The sequence below is a fragment of the Ailuropoda melanoleuca genome, chromosome 16 (assembly GCF_002007445.2).
Source record: "Ailuropoda melanoleuca isolate Jingjing chromosome 16, ASM200744v2, whole genome shotgun sequence".
NCBI lineage: Eukaryota > Metazoa > Chordata > Mammalia > Carnivora > Ursidae > Ailuropoda > Ailuropoda melanoleuca.
In genome coordinates, this window is record NC_048233.1 from 2719644 (window position 1) to 2741534 (window position 21891).

The 21891-nt window shown below is 36.5% G+C and overlaps 1 protein-coding gene across 12 annotated transcripts in view; it reads right to left on the reverse strand.

The window, feature by feature from the left end:
• The window catches only part of ERC1 (ELKS/RAB6-interacting/CAST family member 1), a 536559-nt gene that overhangs the window by 502426 nt on the left and 12242 nt on the right, over positions 1-21891 (reverse strand). Inside the window, exon 1 of one of the 12 annotated variants that reach the window (XM_034645662.1) lies at positions 6570-6700. The exons of the other annotated variants lie outside the window; for them this stretch is intronic. The gene's annotated coding sequence lies outside the window, so the exon portion shown is untranslated. Of the gene's footprint in view, positions 1-6569; positions 6701-21891 lie in introns of those variants that run through there. 12 annotated transcript variants of the gene reach the window in all.

Consider the following 21891-nt stretch of genomic DNA (forward strand, 5'->3'; position numbering starts at 1 on the left):
CAAGATCAAAGAGAAATGCAAAGCTTTTTTTTAAGCAATCTGAATATTGTTTAAAATAAGAGAGCCATTCACTATCCAGAATCCTTAAATGATAACAAAAACTAACACTGAATATTTACCATATGTCAGGCATTGTGCTAAAAATTTTATAAGATCTAAATTAATATTGAAAAGCCTCCCATAATATAGGTACTGTCATTATCTCCATTTTCGAGATGACACAAGTAAGGCTTACAGGTGTTAACTGACATCTAAAGTCACATACCCACGAAATGTTAAGGTCAAGATTTGAATTAGGGCACCTAATTCCACAGCCCTGGAGGCTCTTAACTGCTTTGCTTAACCACGATCATCTACTGATGAGAACATCTCAACTGTTCCTAGGATATTAAAGGCTTCCACAGTTTTAAGGCAGTGTGTCCTGCTAATCTAGTACTCATTAAGGCAATTTTAGGCTTTCCGGGTATAAAGCTTAAATATTCACGTTTCTCTATTAAGAAGAAAGTCTTTTTTAAAAGATGGTGGGCAAAGGAACAAAGTTAAGTGAAACTAACAAAATAAGGAGTAATAATTCAGAGTCTCAGGAATCATGCCGTCAGAACATTAAACTGCCACGTACATAAAAAAAATTCCCAACTGTGCTTTTGTGCAGACTTCTATTTTCATGTAGTCAAGTAACTAAATCGCAGTGAATAAGCTAAGATCCAATAGCAAAACTTCCCATCAAGTTTTCAACATTAGCAGGTACACTGTAATGTTCAAGTCACTTTCAGATCAAAACGGCATTTGCATGTGGAGTCTTTGCTATTATCAGAACTATATTCATTTGCACAACAAAAGGAAGAAATTTACTAGCTCTGATTCCTCATACTGGCTTTTTAACCTCATGAGCTTCAGGGAAGATATGTTCAAAAAAATTTTTTTTCTTTCAAAAATATGCCAGACATACAACCACAAAAATAATAATTCTTGCACTTTAAACAACTGACAAAAAAGAATTTTCACCAAAAAAAAGTTACACAGTATGATTACATGTATGTAGAATTCTAGAACTAATTTATTATGACAGAAAACAAACCAGTGTGTGCCCGGTGATGGGGTTGGAGGAGGCATGGATCAAAAAGGAGGAGGAGGAAACTTCTGGGGTGATGCTAACATTCACTATCTTGACTGGGGTAATGGTTTCACGGGCATATACATATCAAAAGTCTTCAAATTATATATTTTTTTAAGATTTTATTTTTTAAAGTAATCTCTACACGCAAAGTGGGGTTCGAACTTAAAACTGCAACATCAAGAGTCACATGCTTTACTGACTGAGCCAGCCAGGCAACCCTCATCAAACTATATACCTTAAATACAACTCAGTTTACTGTACATTAAGTGTATATAGCACAAGAGTTTGAAAAAAAATTTCACACTCCAAACTCCCTTGTTCTTGATTAATCCAAAAGAAACACCTTCACTGATTATACAACTGGAATCCTGATTGCTGCTGGATAAAATCATGCAGCTGTACAGTTTGAGCCCATAATGTTACTCCCAAATTCCTTCAGTTAGCTTCCTATCCATATTCTGTTAGCTCCCTATCTACTATCTGTTGTGGTGGTTATTTCAAATCCTCTTCCTCTGCCTATCAGACAGAGCACATGAGTTTCCTGGTTCAGAGACCAAAAACTTTATTACTCACTGCACAGCAAACAGTACGAGTATCATGTCTGCGTTGGCTCCTTGTTATCCCCAAGTCTAACAGGTGACAAGAGGGGCCCAGACAGATGTTATCCATGCAGTGGGTTTGCATTGCAGCTGAGGATACTGAGTTTAGGGAATCCGCCACTTTTATAATGAGCAGTAAGCCTGCTCTATCCCAATGGGAAAAATTACCTCCAGGTGGCTTGCTGCATACACAATCCTGAGAAATGGCCCAGGTTAAGAGCACTCTGGGCCTTGTATTCTTAGCATAGTTGGCAAGGCATGCATGAAAGAAAAGACCCATGGATGACTCACTCTCCTGACAAGTATTTTGGTAGTTTTAAGGTATCTCCATAAAGTCTTTGATACTGCTCCCTTCAAGGGGGAAAGCAAAATTCCTCTCTCTCTGAATGTGAACTGGACTTAGTGATTTGCTTCAGATGATGCTTCACTTCCAAGACAAGTCATAGAGGACAATGGGGTTTCTGTCTTGGTCACTCCTTTGCATCCCTCATTTCGTGAGGACCTAGCTGCCATTTGTAAGGATATTCAAGCTACCCTACAGACAGCCACACAGTGAGAAACTGAAGCCTCCTTCCAACAGTCATGTGAAATACCTTCAAAAAAGGTCTCACAAGATATCTTGAGCCAGAACCTTGAGCGAGCTATGCTCTACCTAACAACAGTGAGATGTTTGGTTTTTTTCAATCCAGTAATTTTTTTAACTTTTAATACCACAAAAGAAACTGATACAGAGTTGTTCCTGAAATCTTTGTTTCGGGGTGGGGGGGGCATACACATACACATGTACATACTGCATCACAATTAAAAGTGTGTTTCTTTTTGTAGGCTCTAAACAATTCTCAACATCACTGCCCAAATGATCTCCTAATACGATTCCCCAGGTGGGTCAGGAACCCCTAAGACTCCCTAAGATCCTTTCAGGAGGTCCATGAGAGCGAAACTATCTTCATAATACTATGATATTATTTGCCTTTTTCACTGTACACTCTTACAAATGTATAGTATTGTCTTTCAGAGGCTACATGATATGTGGTATATCCCACTGACAACTAATGGAATGTATACTTGTATATTCTTACGCTTTAAATTTTTCTCAGTTTCACTTTTTTTTCAGTTTTACTTTCTAAAACAGTAAATAGTAATAGATATAGCCTACATAAACAAAAGCTATTTATAATCCTCACTGATTTTCAAGAGTGTACAGGGATGGTGGAACAAAAAAGTTTAAGAACTGCTGTTCTAAAATTTAAATATGGTATGAGCACACCTACATACTTCCTTTGATGGCTTCCCAAAATAAGAATCTAAATTCCTTGGCAGTGCATATAAGATTTTTCATGATCTCAGTCTTGCCTACCTCCCTAAGGCAGTTTACTGCTTAACCACTCTCCTTTTCCATGTGACAACCATGATCAAGTACCTACAATTTCAGGAAATGACCTTCCTCATCCCCATCAACTGGCTAACTACTAACCGCTCATTCTTCCAAACTAAATTTAATAGTCACAGTCCTACATAAACCCTTAAATCCCTCAGTCCAATTTAGGTGCCCCTCTCATGGAATCAAGGGCTTTCAAAATAATGCTTTAATTAATTGCTTCCTTAAAGGAATATCTTATCTCCAAAACCTAGCACGGTGCCTAAATCAAATATGCAATGTCTGCTGAATCTGAGTACAATTTATTAAAATAGTTCTTATATTCAGAAGGTGGTAGTAAGCTTGAAATTAGTATAAGGAAACTGCAACTAAATGCAATGTAAGACAAATATAATGAAAGCCCTTTTATCATTTCCTTCATGTTAATAAACTTTATTTTTAAATTGTAACCAAATTCCATAAATTGACAACCTCCTTCTTTATATGTATTGCTATGTATTTTTGTCCTCTAAAATGCCCTGAAAAATCTTAAAGGAATGTACTAAACAGTCAAGATTTCAACTTTTTGAAAAAATCTTACATGAATAAAAGGAAATTCTGTAGCTACGTTTTAATTCTGAAAAGACACCATAAGCTCAGTAAGAACAGACTGATGCCTCTCATTTTGCAAGAAAGTTAAAAATTCTTCCCCCCCCAACACACACACAGCAATCACATGTAGAAAATATGCCTATGGATACAAGACTGCTCTTAATACTAAAAAATCTCTATTAAATTATCTGTCAAGTTAATATTATAGCCCAAGACCTATAAAGTACTTCAAATGAGTTTTCTTATCCTATATTTTGAGTTTTTAAAAATACTAAAACATATTAGCACAGCATTTAAATCTCTGAGAGGTTACCCAGATTTATGTTTAGAAAAATTTCCTAAAATCTAATTTTGACAAGAACATTACTAGAAATCTGGTTTTTCTTAGATTTAGTGTTTATTATTAACATAGTTTCACCAACGAATCATATTTCCATGTTCCCATAAAAAATTACAATTTTTACAGAGTTTCTATTTTCACCAAACAAGCATTCTTAACTCAAAAACAGCCTAAAAGCCACAAAATAGTGGGTTTCCATAACAAGATAAGGTTCAATTTGTTCTCAGAAAATAAAATCAAGACATCTAAAATTAATTCAGTTTTGGTGGTATACACTTATAAGCAAAGAATTTTTTAAAGATATACAAGAAAATCAACATTTAAAATAATTAGGTTTACTCTTAAAACAAAAGTCATTTTTTATTTCTTTAAAGTCATTTTTTTAAAGTTCCCAAAATGAAGTGGAATGGCAAAAATTAAAAATACGATTCCAAATCATCAAGCAATAGTTCTCAGAATACATGGGCACAGCTTTTATACTATTCTCTTTAACACTATTGCTCTTTGTATTAAAGCATATTAATAACACTGTGTTCAAGTATAAAACCAAAAATGTGACCTGAAATCTTTTCTGGGGAGTAAGTGTAAAAATGTGCAGTAACAAAAATGTAATGCATTGACCTTATATACATTTCATCCTAACAAGCTCCCTGTGAAATAATTCTTACTGTACTCCTGAGGCTTAGTCATTAGTAATAATGTAGTAACTAGTAGGAAAGGCTTGGGCTCGTTGGTTAGCTCCACTATTTAAAGGTGTAACATTAAACAAATAAATGAATCTGTCAGAGCCTCAGTATCCTCATCTATGAAATGGACATAGTATCCTCCTCAAAAGATGGCTAAAAGTACCAAATCAGTAAGTAAGTATAAAATATCCATTTCTTAGTAGGTTTTCAATAAATGTTAGTCATTACATTTCTAGGAATTCATTTTACACATATTTTCACACAAGGGGGAAAACTGAATAAGAATAAACTAAATTATTTGAAATAACAAGACTCTGGTAATGGTCTAAAATTATGGTAATATTCTACAGATATTAAAAATAATAATGCAACCTGGGGTGCCTGAGTGGCTTAGTTAAGCATCTGACTTGATTTTGGCTCAGGTCATGATCTCAAGTCGTGAGATGGAGCCCTCCACTGGGCTCCACGCTGTGCATTGGAGCCTGCTTAAGATTCTCCCTCTCCTTCTCCCCCTGCCCCACTCAAAAAAAAAAAAAAAAGAAGTCTGTATGTAATAAGAGATACAAGATATACAACATACATTTTTTTTAATTTATAAGAAAAATACAAGAAGTCATGAGGAGAGGTGGGTTTTTACATTTTTCTTTTCTACACTGGTTGAGGTTTTAACATGAATATGAATTACTTTCATAATTTAAAAAGTAATATAGACCCACATATATATAGGTAACTCATTTTTGACAAAAGTACAAAAGCAGTAACAGTAGAGAAAGTGAGGCAATTCTGCTCCCCACAACAGGAGATCTGAACAGTACATCTGTGTGGCTGCCACAGTCCACCTCCTGCACTGCAGAATTACTTCTCCACACGGGAATAGGAAGCACCTTCTCCGTGATTCTCATGGGCCTCTGTTCTTGAGGGGAATCACAGAAGAGGAAGGTTACTGAAACAAACTACAGACGCTGTCAATCTCTCAAGAACAAAAACGGTACTCTTCTTCTTGCTCCTCTATCAATTTCATCCTATTTACAGGTCTTAGTGGCTTACCTGATGACAACCCAAACTTTCATTCCCAAAGGGCCTAAGCCCTTGATGATCATACTCATCTCAGGCCAGGGTTGCTGGACATGTCCATCCACTTAAGATGGGGCAAGGGAGTACCAAAAGGTGCCCAGCTGGATCACCTACTACATATATTATTCCCTGTCTCCATTATGCTCATAATAGGGAAAAAATACAATCTAAATGTCCAACAGTGGGGCACTGGCTATATAAGTTAAGGCAAAACTATAAAATGAATTACCATCTGCAATAGGTTGAATAGTGTCACCCCTAAATTCAAGTTAATTAGGAACCTCTGGACGTGACCTTATTTGGAAATAGGATCTTTGCATGTAACCAACTTAAGATAAATTCATATTGGATTATGGCAGGCACTAAATCTAATGGTTGGTAGACACGAGTCTATGAGAAAAGAGAGATTCAGTCACAGAGACACATGTAGGAGATGAAGGCAGAGATTGGAATGGTACAGCTACAAGCCACAGAACACCAAGGACTGCCAAGAGCCACCAGAAGCCGGGAAGAGGCAACCAGGGATTGTCTCTCAAGCCTTCTGAGAGAGCAAGCCCTGCCTATACTGATTTTGGACTTCCAGCCTCCAAGGCTGTGAGGGAATAAATTTCTGGGTTTTTACATCACCAAGTCTGTGGTAATGTGTTATAGCAGACCTAGAAAACTAATATACTATCTCATTATAACTGATGATGTAGCTCTATACTTAATGACAGAGAAAGATGTTTGTGATCTATTGTCAAACAAAACAGAAAAAAGAAAAAGTTACAAACACAGACTCCACCTGAGTTTGGTTGGTTGGCTGGTTGTTTTTGAAGTTCCAGCAGGACGTACAACTCTGGGTAGTAAGATTTCTGGTGGTGATCTCACTTTCTTGCCAAACCACAGATTTTTTTCAAGCACATACTATTTTTTCTAATCAGGACAAAAAAATAAAACTTTTTCATGAATGGATAGTATAAAGATATCTAACAGAAATGGTATATTGGCATACGATGAAGTCCTGGGCACTAAAAACTCCCACTACCACTTCTAGAATAAAGCCAGAATGGTTTTCTTATAGCCAATATCAACGGATTCTCTTTACTTTCACTGCATTTGACACTATTGACCACTTCTATCCGAAAAGCCTTACCTGGGTCTAATACTACTCTTCTGATTCTACTGTATCTCCAAGGCAATCCCTCTTTCATACATTTTATTGGCTCCTCTTCCTCTGCCTATCCTTAAAACACTGGTTATGTACCTTACAACTCTATCCCCAAACATATTGTTGTCTCCTGCTATTTTACTTTCCCTGGGCAACCTCATCCACAGCCACTGTTTCAACTCGCTTCAACTATCACCTATTTTAGGCAGGTACTTATTTTAGTTTAGGTTTTCTCAATCAATATTCCCACCTCTGGCTTCCCCCTTGGTCTGCAGACTTACATGACCAACTACTTACTACACATATCCGCCAAGATTTCTCACCGACAACTCAGCAGTTCTACTAAACATACATTTTCCCTAAAACATGCGCTTTCCCCATGTTCCCTACTTTGATGGAATTCATTTTGATGCCTCCTTTTTCACTCCTATTCAACTCTCATTCACTAAACAATAACTGTGTACCATCAATTCTTATCTTTCTAAGATATTTCCTTTCCATCCCTACAAATACAGCTCATCCTGTCTGGCCAGTACTACTGCAACAACCTCCTCAACAGACTACTTGCCTCTTTCCAAGCTGCCTTATTTTCCTAGCCCAACATATTTAAGGGATATGACACATTGCTATCAATAATAGTTCATTTTGATAGACATTATCAAATGGAGAGTGGGAGACTTATTAAAAATGCCAGGCAGTCATTTTTTATTCGATAAAAGCCCCATATTCTAATACCCTGTGTTTTCTCCCTCCATCCCCCACTGAGAATCAATATACTTTTCTTTGTATGCCTTTTGATTTTTGCTTCAACATTTTTTAATTGAGCTATAATTCACATATGATAAAATTCACTTTAATGTGTATAAATCAGTGATTTATTGTATATTCACAAAGTTATACAATTATATCACTATCTAACTGCAAAATACTTTCATCACTGCAAAAAGAAATCCCATAAACCCCAAACCAGTCACTCCCCATTTCCCATTCTCCAGGCCCTGGTAACCACTGTCTCCATATATTTGCATACTATAGACATTTCATATAAACAGAAACATACAATATGAGACCTTCTGTGTCTGGTTTCTTTCATTTAGCATAATGTTTTCAAGGTTCATTCATGTATAGCATATCAGTATTTCATTCCATACAATGGTTGAATGATATTTTGTTGTATGGAAATTCTACATTTTGCTCAGCCATTCATTAGTTGATGAACACTTGGGTTCCTGCTATTATAAATAATCCTACTATGAACATTCATGTACAAGTTTTTGTATAGACATATGTTTGCAATTCTCTTAGGTATATACATCGGAGTAAAATTATTGGAGCAATATGAAAACTCTACGTAATATGTGAAGGAAATGCCAAACTGTTTTCCAAAACATCTGCAACAGTTTACATTCTCAGTGGCAATGTTTGAGGGTTCTAATCTCTCCACGTCTTCATGGACGCTTGTTACTGTCCATCTAGCCATCCTAGCTGGTGTGAAGTGTTAACTTATTGTGATCTTGACATTATGACTTTTCATTTAAATAATAATCTTCCAAAAATAATAACCATGTTTGGAGTCAAATATATTTGGTTCCATTTTGGTAGTATGTGTTACCAATGTGTCTATACCCATGACATTAAATATTACTATTAAACAAGTAACTAAATTATTTAACTTTTTCTTCATAGCTTTTATTACCACATAATATGCAATTTGTTTCACTTCTCCATTTTGATATTGCCAGCCTCCTTCACTAGAATGAAAGCTCCATGAGGACAGTAAATTTTCCCTTTTCTGTCCACTGCTGTACCTCAGCACTTTGAATGGGGCCTATCACAAGGTAGGTGATAAATATATTAAATGAATGAGTAAACATTAATTTTTTTAAAGATTGTACTTATTTACTTAAACAGAGAGAACCCCTGCACTCAAGCAGGGGGAGCTGCAAAGGGAGAGAGAGAAGCAGGCTCCCTGCTGAGCAGGGAGCCCGATCCGGGGCTCAATCTCAGGACCCTGGGATCATGACCTGAGCTGAAGGCAGACGCTTAATGGACTGAGCCACCCAGGCACCCCCCAAATTTAAACTCTTAACCTCCTACCACCTATCTCAGTGTAAGATAAGGAATCTAGGTCTTCAGTACACCCAACTGCCTCACATGAATCACTTTTTTTTTTAAGTAGGCTCCACACCCAGCGTGGAGCCCCATGCAGGGCTTAACTCACAACCAAGACCTGAGCTAAAATTAAGAGTCAGATGTTTCACCCACTGAGCCACCCAGGTGCCCCTCACATGAATCACCTTTACTGTTATTTTTACATTGTACAAGTGCATAACATTTATTTTCCGATCTATAACTGTCTTCTTTTGTCTACCCATCAACTCTAAAAACAGAAAGCCAATAAATAGTTTAAAATATGATAACATAAACATTACTCACTGCAGAACCAGGTAGTAATAGGAACTACAGAGAACATGTAATTCTGCCTGCTCCCTTCCTAGGATGTACTAGAATTTATAAATACTTTCTTTACATGTTTTGTCTGTATTTCATACTACACCATACACTCTATGAAAATAGGGTTTTAATACACATACACACCTTACATATTAGTGCATCATAGCATGCATTCAGTCACTATATGTTTATAAACAGATAGAGTTGTGGAAAGAAGGGGAGGGGAGAAAAGAAGTGGGAAGGTCAGGTCTTCAAGAATGTGAAAGCCAATCTAGTATGGACATTATGTACCTTTATATAATATCCAATCACCAACATCAACATGAGACAGAGTTAAGGTGGAAGGAAATGAATCTATATATCCTATAAGCTCTACCAGTCCAGCAACTATCAACTAAAGGTTAAGTTAAAATAAGAAAGTAGTACCCTGTCTCTGTAATTTTATTATTTTTACAATAAACGTATTGCTTTTAATAATCTATTCTCTTATTTTTAAAACACTTCTATATATGTGGGGGGCCAGTGAGATTTGGGGTTTTTGCTCTTAGTTCTTTAGTAAAGTTCCTTCTGGAAAACTTCAATTTTAACTCCTAGGAAAACTGTTTTTTGTATCTCTTAACCAGAATATACAGGTGGCCATACAGAAGTAGTAACTACGAGAATAATCTACTTCAAAGCCTCCAAAACGAACCAAAATGCTGACACAAACCTTCGAGGAAGGTGAAAGAGGCATAGTTTTGGAGGTCAATTCTTTGTGATCTAGGATTTTTCTTAACATCCGAAATCCTACTTTTCATATTCGTTACCAAATCTCCACAAGGTCTTAAAATAAAACAACAAAACTTAGTTCAGACCTGGCCACTACTACATACTGACCCGCACAAAACTTGTCAACTAGGTTAGGAAAACCACAAAGAGAAGAACACCAGAAAATTCCAGAATCATTTTTCCCTATAAGAAGAGCACTGGTACCGATACTACATACATACTGAGGGGAAAACACACCCCAGCGGGCCCCACCCCACAGATAGCCATACACAGCCTCTCAGAATCCTGGAGTACATACACCCAGAAGCCTAAAAATAAAAAGGCTTCCACACACAATGATTATATGTCAGCCTTTAATTCTCACTCTTCCCACAAATAGCTACAAACATAATATGCAACTGCATACAGTAGTCTCAACTCTTTACTCACATATTAGGATAACAGCTCTCTACAACCTGAAGCTCCAAAGAAACACCAAATATTCATAAATCTTAAGGAAAGCAGAAAATCCTTCAATAGCAACATAGTAACCTACTTCAAATTAATTACAACTGCCATAGATGTGCTTTGAGATATTTGCAAGGTGAACTAGAAAATATATCACCCATTAGCTATTTAAAGCATTGTATATGAAACTAAATCTCAAAATTACTAGTCCAACCTTCTGTGATGGGTTATACTCATGAGTAATTAGCATTTATTATCAGAAAATGAACTAAATATTTTAAACACTGTATTTCAACATTTTTAAGATTCTGTTCATTTTGTTAGAGTTATAAATGTCACTAGGGGCAAGAAGTACACTGCTATCTTATGCACTACCGGCAAAGATTAACAGACCAAATTTTTAAATCCCATTCAAGTACAATTTGGCAGAATCAATCAAATCCATTTCAAATGTGCATGCCCTCTGACCTAGAAATCTCACTTTTAAAATATCACAGGCTTAAGGATATATGTGCAAGGGTGTTCAATTATTGTATGATTTGTACAGTAAAAAGAGAGAAAACTTAAATTTCTACCGAGAGATTAAAAAATAATATCTACAAACTATAAAATAAAATGCTATTTAAAAAATTCCTTAAATCTATACCTGACAATCTCTATAAAGACATCTCTGATATGTTCTGAAGGAGAAAAGAAAGCAAGTTACAGAACAATTGTATAATACAATCCCATCAGTATACAAAAGGTTACACATATGTATGTTTGTATACATACAGAAATGATCTGGATAGTTAGAAGCTATTACTGAAAGGTCAGATGGAACCACTTTTTCTCTCGCATATATACTTGTTTTCTTTTTAATCCTTTAACAGTGAGCATGTATTACTTACTTACTTACACACACACACACACACACACACACACACACACACACCTTCTCACTACAAACTAAAGGCTTAAGTAAGGACCTCAACCATTCAACGCTATTATATGGTAATTAATGGGCTAGGCTCCTGGCTGATAAAGTCTCTGTGAGTAGTAGGTTAAACACACACACACACCTACCAGTTAAAGCACAGATATCTCCGCTTCCATCCTCAGTATACAGCTTAGCAGGTTTGCTAACACCGTGCATAGGGTTGTATGACCTTAATCTGATTCTCATAGAAACCAAAAATTACAGAATTATGTGGCTACAGTGGCAATGTTTTGGTGACATTCCTACCAGAAAAAAGCCATTCTTCTTTATGGGAGGATGAGAAGGTGATTAACTCAGTTATAGTCAAGGTAATTGTGGTTTTTAGTAATTCTTATCAATCAGTTAATCAAGTTAATTGTAAGGTCTATCAAAGTTCTCAACCATGACAAACATCTTGTCATGCAGATACTTAAAAGCAAATACAAGGTCATTAATCATAGTTGTTCTCTACTTATAGAATGACCTGTGCCACTTAGTTCAAGAGAGTCCAGCTGGAGGCTGTATAGCCTTTCCCAACCACTCCAGTCCTCACTGATACCCTGATATCTTAAAATCCTAAATTATTAAGTTGCTTGAATCCCAGCTATATTACCTTTCATTTTACACATCTCATACTACACTATGGTCAGTTCCGCAGAAAGAGGAACAAATCCTACCAGACTGATTAAACTGAACAAACACAGTGAGCAGATGCACGTGTTCACAAGCCATTATCCACAAATCTGAATTCCAAAAATCTCTGAAAACCAAAAACTTTTGTAACCAATTTGGTGGCAAAACCACATCTGAAGTGAAATACCTCCATACCTGATGAAGGAAATGGAAGATGCCCCTTGGAAAGTTAAATACATATAGTATATGCATCATATCACCTTTCTAAAATCTGAGAATTTCTGAATTCTTGGCCCAAAAAATCTTGGACTTAGGCCTGTATATTGGAGAACATTAAATATCCACATAATTGTCTGTCAAGACATTTGTAATCAGGGAAAGTTAAACAAGGAGCTTTTAACCCTACGGTATTTTATTTCTTAAGCTGGCTGGTGGGTACACAAGTAATTATACAATTCTATCCTTTTGCATGTCTGAAACATTTCATTAACTTTAAAAGTTTAACTGAAAAATTATAGGTACCCAATATTTGATTTTCATCCCTAAAATAATAAAAGCATTTGTATTCAAAGTATTTGTTTCCAGAAGCTGTGGTACATATATACAATGGAATATTACTCAGCTATCAGAAAGAACGAATTCTCAACATTTGCTGCAACATGGGACGGCACTGGAGGAGATAATGCTAAGTGAAATAAGTCAAGCAGAGAAAGACAATTATCATATGATTTCTCTCATCTATGGAACATAAGAACTAGGATGATCGGTAGGGGAAGAAAGGGATAAAGAAAAGGGGGGTAATCAGAAGGGGGAATGAAACATGAGAGACTATGGACTATGAGAAACAAACTGAAGACTGCAGAGGGGAGGAGGGTGGGGGAATGGGATAGTCTGGTGATGGGTAGTAAGGAGGGCACATATTGCATGGTGCACTGGGTGTTATACGCAACTAATGAAGCATTGAACTTTACATCGGAATCCGGGGATGTACTGTATGGTGATTAACATAATATAATAAAAAAAAATCATTAAAATAAAAAAAAAGTATTTGTTTCCTCCCTTAAAATATGAGAGCATTTGGGAAGCTGCAAGTTTGAAAATGGTTATGCTTAGGGTCTTAAAAACATTCGTATCTTTTGATACTATAGCTCCATACGCAGGAGGCCTATCTACTTAAATGATCTAAAATGTACATAATTCCATTACATTATGAATTATGATATACCAGCTTTATTATTATTCATTCATTTGGGAACTGTTTAAGTAAAATCTTTATGATTTAATATGCCACCTACATAAAATACATTTACAACTAATATCTGACATAAAAAATATTTACAATATAGTACATGAAAATGGATACACATTTGATATACACAGTATACCCTATAGTTTGCAAATATCCACATAAGCAAAACAAAAAGAATGGAAGGAAATCTGTTTACTTTGTTCTTAGTAGTTGTCAAAATTTTCCAAGTGGCTATATAATACTTGTTAAAAAAGAAAAAAAGATTTAAAAGTTTTAAACAGAAACAGAAGGGAAAAGCCACTATAATTTAAGGTGAGCATTTCTTCCGTTTGAACCTGGTCTCAAAATCCTTCCCAACACATAATATAATATCAAACCTATCTGCTGGCCCTAAGGGCATCATCATAACTTTTTTTCATTATCTGCAATAATACAGATGCAAGATGTCTAATATTATTTTAAACCTGAGTGAGTATACGGGAACTACTGTGAAGAAGACAGCCAAGATTTCTCAGCACATATGAGGTATTCATACAGGGTAAACATTATAAAAATGTTTCTTTTCCAGTACACTCGAAAAATGGCACACTGCCAGATATAATGGGCAAGATGGGACTTAAGGAAAAGACTTGAAAAAAAGAATTTGCGGAGCCAGTAAAAATCATAATTCCTTTCTCTTTGAGAGTCCATTTGTCTCCTCTCTGTTACCATGGTTCTCTGAATAAATTCCACCGAATATATTTTTTTAATCCTAATTCTTTACACAAAAATACACAAATGTATAATTATAGACTCTTAAATTCTACAGATTTAGCCTAAAGTACTACAAAATCATAAATTTAAGAGATCCAAAAAGATTCAAGCAGAATTCAATGGCTCCTGGACTAACTAAAAAAGACTTAGACCACAATACATTTCAAAGTTCCAGAATTAAAACAGATTTTCTATTACAAAATCTGGTTATATGAAACTTTACAACAGAAATACGCTACACTGCATCTTTAAAAAAAAAAAAAAAACCTTTCATACCGTATAAAGCATTTGACACAGTGCGTGGATCATAATGAGCACTCATCAGTATAAACAAGTATATTTCCTCTAGTTTTTTTTAAAGACTTTATTTATTTGACACAGAGAGAGAGCTCACACAAGCAGGGAGAGCAACAGGCAGAGGGAAAGGGAGAAAGAGGCTCCCCACTGAGCAAAGAGTCGGACATGGGGCTCAATCCCAGACCCTGGGCTCATGACTTGAGCCGAAGGCAGACGCTGAACTTACTGAGCCACCCAGGCACCACAATTTCCTCTATTTTAAGATAAACATTCTTTCATAATTTAAAGTTTCTGAAACTGGGATTCAGCTTATATAAACATGTATGATTTTTTAAAAACAAATTATTAAGGGGTGCCTGAGTGGTGCAGTTGGTTGGGTATCTGACTTGGTTTCAACTCAGGTGGTGATCTTGAGGTTGTGGGACTGGGCCCCCCCATCAGGCTCTGTGCTCAGTGCAGAGTCTGCCTGAGTTTCTCTCTCCATCTCCCTCTGCCCCTCCCTTCCACCCATGAACTCGAGATCTTGCTCTCTCTCTCAAATGGATAAATCTTTAAAAAATAAAGAAATTATTAAATTGATGGTATAGTCCACAAAAAAGAAATGGAAACTTAGAAATGAGACATGGTATTATACATGGTAAATACTCACCATGGATTCTTCCTATAACCCTTCCAGCAAACCTTTCAGGGAGAAAGATTTTATTATCCCATTTCCAGATGAGGAAACTAAGGCTTAGAAGCTCAGTAAATTGCCCATGATCACACATGTGACTCTAAAGTCAGACTCTTAACCACTACAACATGCTGCATACTCGTCTACTATTTTAAATCATACCAGATGCATTTATAGTTTTTTAAATGAAGCACAAAAAAAGTTAATATTGACTTGTCCTAAATCACAAATTTATCTCCCCGTTCCCCACAGTCTCTGCCATCTAGCTGTCTATTTCTACACCTCTTTCCTGAGCTCCAGGCCTGAATTTCCACCTATTAAGTGAATGCACTTGGTTATTCCAGAGTGCACTGCCCAATACGGAGTCACTAGCCACATGTAGTTGTTGAGCACATAAAATGTTGGCTAGTGAAAATGAGGAACAGAATTTTTAATTTTATGTCACCGTAATTAAAAGTTGAATTTAGCGGGGCGCCTGGGTGGCACGGCGGTTAAGCGTCTGCCTTCAGCTCAGGGCATGATCCCAGCATTATGGGATCGAGCCCCACATCAGGCTCCTCCACTATGAGCCTGCTTCTTCCTCTCCCACTCCCCCTGCTTGTGTTCCTCTCTCGCTGGCTGTCTCTATCTCTGTCAAATAAATAAATAAAATCTTTAAAAAAAAAAAGTTGCATTTAGGGGCCCCTGGGTGGCTCAGTCAGTTAAGTGTCTGCCTTCGGCTCCGGTCATGATGCCAGGGTCCTGGGATGGAGCCGAGCCACCCACCCCCCGCCATGTTGAGCCCCCTGTAGAGTCTCCTGCTCAGCGAGGAGTCTGCTTTTTCCCTCCCTCCTTCTCCCTCCCCACCCCTTGTGCTTGCTCTTTCAAGTAAATAAAATTTTTGAAAAAATAAAAGTTAAATTTAAAAACTGTTAATTCAGTTACTAGAAAATTTTTAAGCATGTTTGGAAAAAGTTGGGTATGTGAGGCCACTTTTTCAACTGCAAATGTTATCAAGTCTAAATGTAGATTAAGTATTTCTGGTTAAAAACTTAGCATGTGAATTAAGATATACTGTAAAAGGGGCACCTGACTGGCTCAGTCGGAAGAGCGTGTGGCTCTTGATCCGGGTTATGAGTTCAGGCCCCAGGCTGGGTGTAGAGATTACTAAAAAAAAGTAAAATAAACAAATAAATGTATTTTAAAAACAAAAACAGATATGCTATTTAAAAACTATACAACTGATTTCAAAGAAAATAATGTAAAATTGCTCACTAATAGTTTTTTAAGTATACGTTTTAACATGTTGAAATGATGTTTTGGATGTATTGAGCTAAATAAAATGTTATAAAATATTATAAGATCTAATAGCTTCTCTTTACTCTGTAACGTGAATACAATTTTAATTAATATGTGGCTCACATTATATTTCTATTGGACAGTACCTTCTAAAGGGTCCTGTTGCCCTCACCACAACAATCAATAGCTCAATGAATGGCATGACTATCCCTCTAGCTCAGTGCTCCAACACAACCATCTCTGGTTATGGAAGTGTTCTAGATTTGATGGTGACTGGTGCTGGTGGGGATGGTGACACTATGTGAGACTCACAAAGTCCCTTAAAATATTGTGAAGCCAGAATTCCTAGAAGACTTAGGCAAATACAACCTGTTATTCTGACCTTCCTCTGGGGAAAAGGTAGTGGGCAAAAAAACTGCAGACCAGTGCTGTACAACAGAACTTTCTGTGACATGAAAATGTTCTATATCTACACTTTCCAATACAGAGGCCACTAGTCCCATTTGGCTATTAAGCACATGAAATATGGCTAGTACAACTGAAGGACTGAATTTTAAATCTTATTTAAATTATTTTAAATTTAAGTAGCCATATATGACTAGTGGCTACTAACTGGATAGCACTGTTCTACCTGCTCCATCTGAAAGTCTGTAAGTCACCTTAGTCTCCTCCCTCTCCATCAACTGTCCTTTCCCCCACAAAAGCACGTGTACACACACACACACACACACACACACACACACACACAGAGATTCTGAATTACCCAGTCCTCAGTTCTTTAAAGCTTTCGATTCTGTCTGTATCCCTATTTCCACTTCTACTACTTCCGTTTTCAGGCTTTCATGGATTAAGGCCACAGACTCCTAGCTGGCCTCCTCACTTAGCTTCCTCCTATCTACTCTTCATAAAATGTAAATATAAACATTTCCTTTATTCGTCTCCAAAGTCTTGCCATTGCCCCAAGGTAAAATTCCAGACTCTAACATGATTTATAAAGCCCTTCGTGATCCAAACCCAATCTCCAGACTCATCTTTCACCACTCCCTTCCACTCCACTTCTTGTGGTATCATTAACGCTTATCACACTCCACTAACACTGCCTGTTTACTTGTCTTCCTGCCCAGTCACTAGCATCCTGAGGGCAGAGACAATGTTTCAAATATTATATTGCTAAGACAGAACACAATATACAATCAGAGTACACAAAAAAAGTACACTAGATTCTCCATAAATCTTTTTTCAATGAGGAAAGGGGGAAAAAAAAGAAAAAGATATGTACTACCCTTGAACAACTATGAAAATAAAAATTTGGTAAAGTAGATATTTTTGTTATACTACTCAAAAGAATTTTAACATGAATTTATTAAGAATCAACCCACTTCGGGGCGCCTGGGTGGCTCAATCGTTAAGCGTCTGCCTTCGGCTCAGGGCGTGATCCCGGCGTTATGGGATCGAGCCCCGCATCAGGCTCCTCTGCTGGGAGCCTGCTTCTTCCTCTCCTACTGCCCCTGCTTGTGTTCCCTCTCTCTCTGGCTGTCTCTGTCAAATAACTAACTAAAATCTTAAAAAAAAAAAAAAAAAAGAATCAACCCACTTCTGAATTTTTCAAGAAAATCTTGATTGATACTTTTAAAAATATACATATATACTTGCTACGTAGAAATAAGTATTTATATACTTACCTACACTTGTGAATATAAACCTAAAGAATTTATATCCATTTTCCACTTATTTTTTTAATTGAAGTATAATTAACCATCAGTGTTTTATTAGTTTCAGGTGTACAACATATTGATTCAACAATTCTATACATTACTCAGGGCTCACCATGATAAACATAGTCACCACCTGCCACCAAATGTTATTACAATATTATTGCCTATATTCCTTACCCTGTACTTTTCATCTCCATGAGTTATTTATCTTACAACTGGATGTTTTTACTTCTTAATTCCCATTATTTATTTCACCTATCCCTCCGTCCACCTCCCCTCTGGCAACTAGCAGTTTGTTCTCCCCCATTTAAAAGTCTGTTTTCAGTTAACTTATTGTTAATAACAACCAGGGAAACAGATAAAAATTGCTGCTCTATTAAAATTTAAAAATACCAAGACTTAAGCATAATCAAATTATTTCAAAATGGGTTCAGAAACTTGGCAATTCTATAAAATTAACTACCAGCAAGACCATTAGAAAAGTCACCAGAACAAACCGAATGAAATGGTTAATAGCTCTACTTTCAATCATTCTTTCTACTTAATAACTTTCTACTTATTCAGGGGAGAAAAACATCAAACAAGGGTTCGGCCTAAATTTAATACAGCAGTTTAGAAAAGGAATGCAAAACTAACTGAAATACTCAAAATTATCTGCCACTAATGAAAGTGAAGTCAATATTGGTAGAAAGGTCACCTGTGCGGCATCTGTAGGGATGTTATCCTAAAAGATCTGAAGGGATGTACTCAAAAAGATGTAAAACATAGCTACTTCTTGTTTCATAAGAATTCTATGAGTCTCTTAGATCTCTAATAACTTACTGACCAATTTTAAGTTCAAATCAGTCTCTTCCTTGGGGCGCCTGGGTGGCTCAGTCGTTAAGCGTCTGCCTTTGGCTCGGGTCATGATGCCAGGGTCCTGGGATCGAGCCCCACATAGGGCTCCCTGCTCAGAGGGAAGCCTGCTTCTCCCTCCCCCTCTGCTTGTGTTCCCTCTCTCGCTGTGTCTCTCTCTGTCAAATAAATAAAATCTTTTAAAAAATAATAATAATAATAATCAGTCTCTTCCTCGAAATGGTCAGCAACAGTAAATTCTATACATACAAGGACAAAATTATACATATACTTAAGGGAGAAAAAAGGCAAGGAGTCGGAGAAAAGAAAGTCTCTATCAATAGTTTTTTTCTAAATAAGTGAAAGTATATAAAGGAAAAAAAATGTTAAACTCTTTATCCAGTAGAAATTCTATTTCAAAAATCCATGTAATAAGCCACATTAAAAGGTTAAAAGAAAAATTCTGATTATCTCAATAGATATGAAAATGCCTCAGGCAGATTTTTAGCATTTATTAATGATTAAAAACCTTACATTAGGAAAAGAAAGAAACTTTCTTAATCAAATAGAGGATTTGCAAAAGCAAATAACAAGTATCTGTAGAGGAACAGCTCTGCTGTTCCATATTTGGCAACTTGCAGCTTACTTAAGTCTTGGCAGAACGCCTTGTGGTCCCCCCAGAACAGTAAAGGATGGAAGGCCCATAAGGAGCTGCTACTAGGCCATCTCCCAACACTCTTCTATCTTCCTTGAAGGATGACATGAGACAGTTTCTCATCACTGTCTAGATTCTGATGAGACAAGTGACTTTCAGCCTGCCCATCTCAGAACAGAGCTATAGACCACAAAACTGCTTTGTGGCAAATTTGAATGGGCTCTTCCATCAGTAGGGTGCCCCACTGTAGTCACTGGCAAGGCTTTTGTTCTGATGTTGACTTTTTTGATGTGTGGAACAAGGGTCACAGGGAGCTGGCACCTTTGGCTTATTGACCTTTCTACTGCCTATGTAAGTAATAACCAGTTTAAGTCTAAAGGGTTCACTGTATCTATACCAGTCAAATCAGTCAAGCCTTGTCTTGCCTTATATGTGTTTGCTTGACAATATCATACTTAATAGTGAAAAGTTAAACAATTTCCCTTTAAGATGGGAAAGTAACAAGGATCTCTCCTATCACCACTCCACTCGACAACATGCTACAGACCCTAGCCAAAAGTAAGACAAGAAAAAGGTATAAGAACTGCAAAGAAAGACACAAAACAGTAATTATTCACAAATGATATGGTTATATAACTGGGAAATCCAAAAGAAATCTACAGATAAAATTATTAGAATTCATCAGATTTGGTCAAAACCTGGTAAAACAGAGCCAATATTCAAATTCAATTTTATTCCATATGTCAACAACAAACAGAATATAAAATTTATTTTAAAATCTTATTTAGGGGCACCTGGGTGGCTCAGTTAAGCATCTGCCTTCAGCTCAGGTCATGATCCCAGAGTCCTGGGATTGAGCCCCACATCAGGCTCCCTGCTCTGTTGTGGGGGGGGACCTGCTTCTCCCTCTCCCTCTGCCTACCATGACCCCTACTTGTGAGCACTCTCTCTGTGTCAAATAAATAAATAAAATCTTTTTTAAAAATCCATTTATAGAGGCGCCTGGGTGACTCAGTTGGTTAAGCATCTGCCTTTGGCTCAGATCATGATCCTGGGGTCCTGGGATGGAGCCTTAAGCTGGGCTCTCTGCTCAGTGGGGGTCTGCCTGTTCCTCTCCCTCTGCCCCTACCCTCCTGATGCACGTGTGTGCTCTCTCACTCTCTCTCAAATAAAATGTTTAAAAAATAAATAAAATAAAATCCCATTTATAATACTATCAGAAACCTAAGATTAATCTACAAAAGATGTGTAAGAATACTGCACAGAAAACTATAAAACATTACTGAGACGTGGAAAACAAATAAATAAAAATACCATATTCAATGATTCAAAGACTCCACAATATGAGGAAATAATTCTACCCAGATTAATCTATAAATGCAATGTAATTTCAATCAGGACACCAACGTTTCTTTCCCTTTCTTTATCAACATTTCTTTTTAACTTGACAAACTGATTCTAAAATTTATATGGAAATACAATAGGCCAAGAATGACCAAAACATTTTTTTTTAAAAAACAGCTTTATTAAGTCAAAACTTACATACCGTAACACTCCTCCATTTTAAGTATCTAGTTTGATGAGTTTTAGTAAATTTATGTAGTTGTGCAACCATCACCACAATCATTTTACATTTTCATCACCTAAGTTCCCTTATGCACACCTGTAGCTAAATCTTCACTCTGATCCCCAGCCTCAGCAATACAGACTTTTCTAGAAATTGCATGTAAATAAAATCATAAACTGGCAGTTTTTTCACTCAGCAAAACATTTTTTGAGGATCATTTATTTTGTTAAATTAATAGTTTGTTCCTTTTCACTGCTCAGTAGTATTCCATTATAGGAATACACTGTATTTTATCAACTTACCAGCTGATAGACATGTGGATTGCTTCCAGTTTTTGCTATTATAAGGCATTTATGAATATGTGTACACAAGTGTTTGTGTGGATATATGTTTTCATTTCCCTTGGGTACATACCTAAGAGTTGAACGGTTGATATCTACAGTTAATGTGTGTTCAACTTAAGAACCTACCAAACTGTTTTCCAAAATGCCTATGATATTTAACACACCCACCAACAATGCACAAAAATCCCAGTTTCTCTACATCCCTGCTACCACTTGGTACTTCAATTTTTTTCTTTTAATGGGTATGCAGTAGTAACACACTGTAATTTTAATTTGCATTTCCCTAATGACTAATGATGATCAGTATCTTTTTCAAGTGCTTACCATCAGA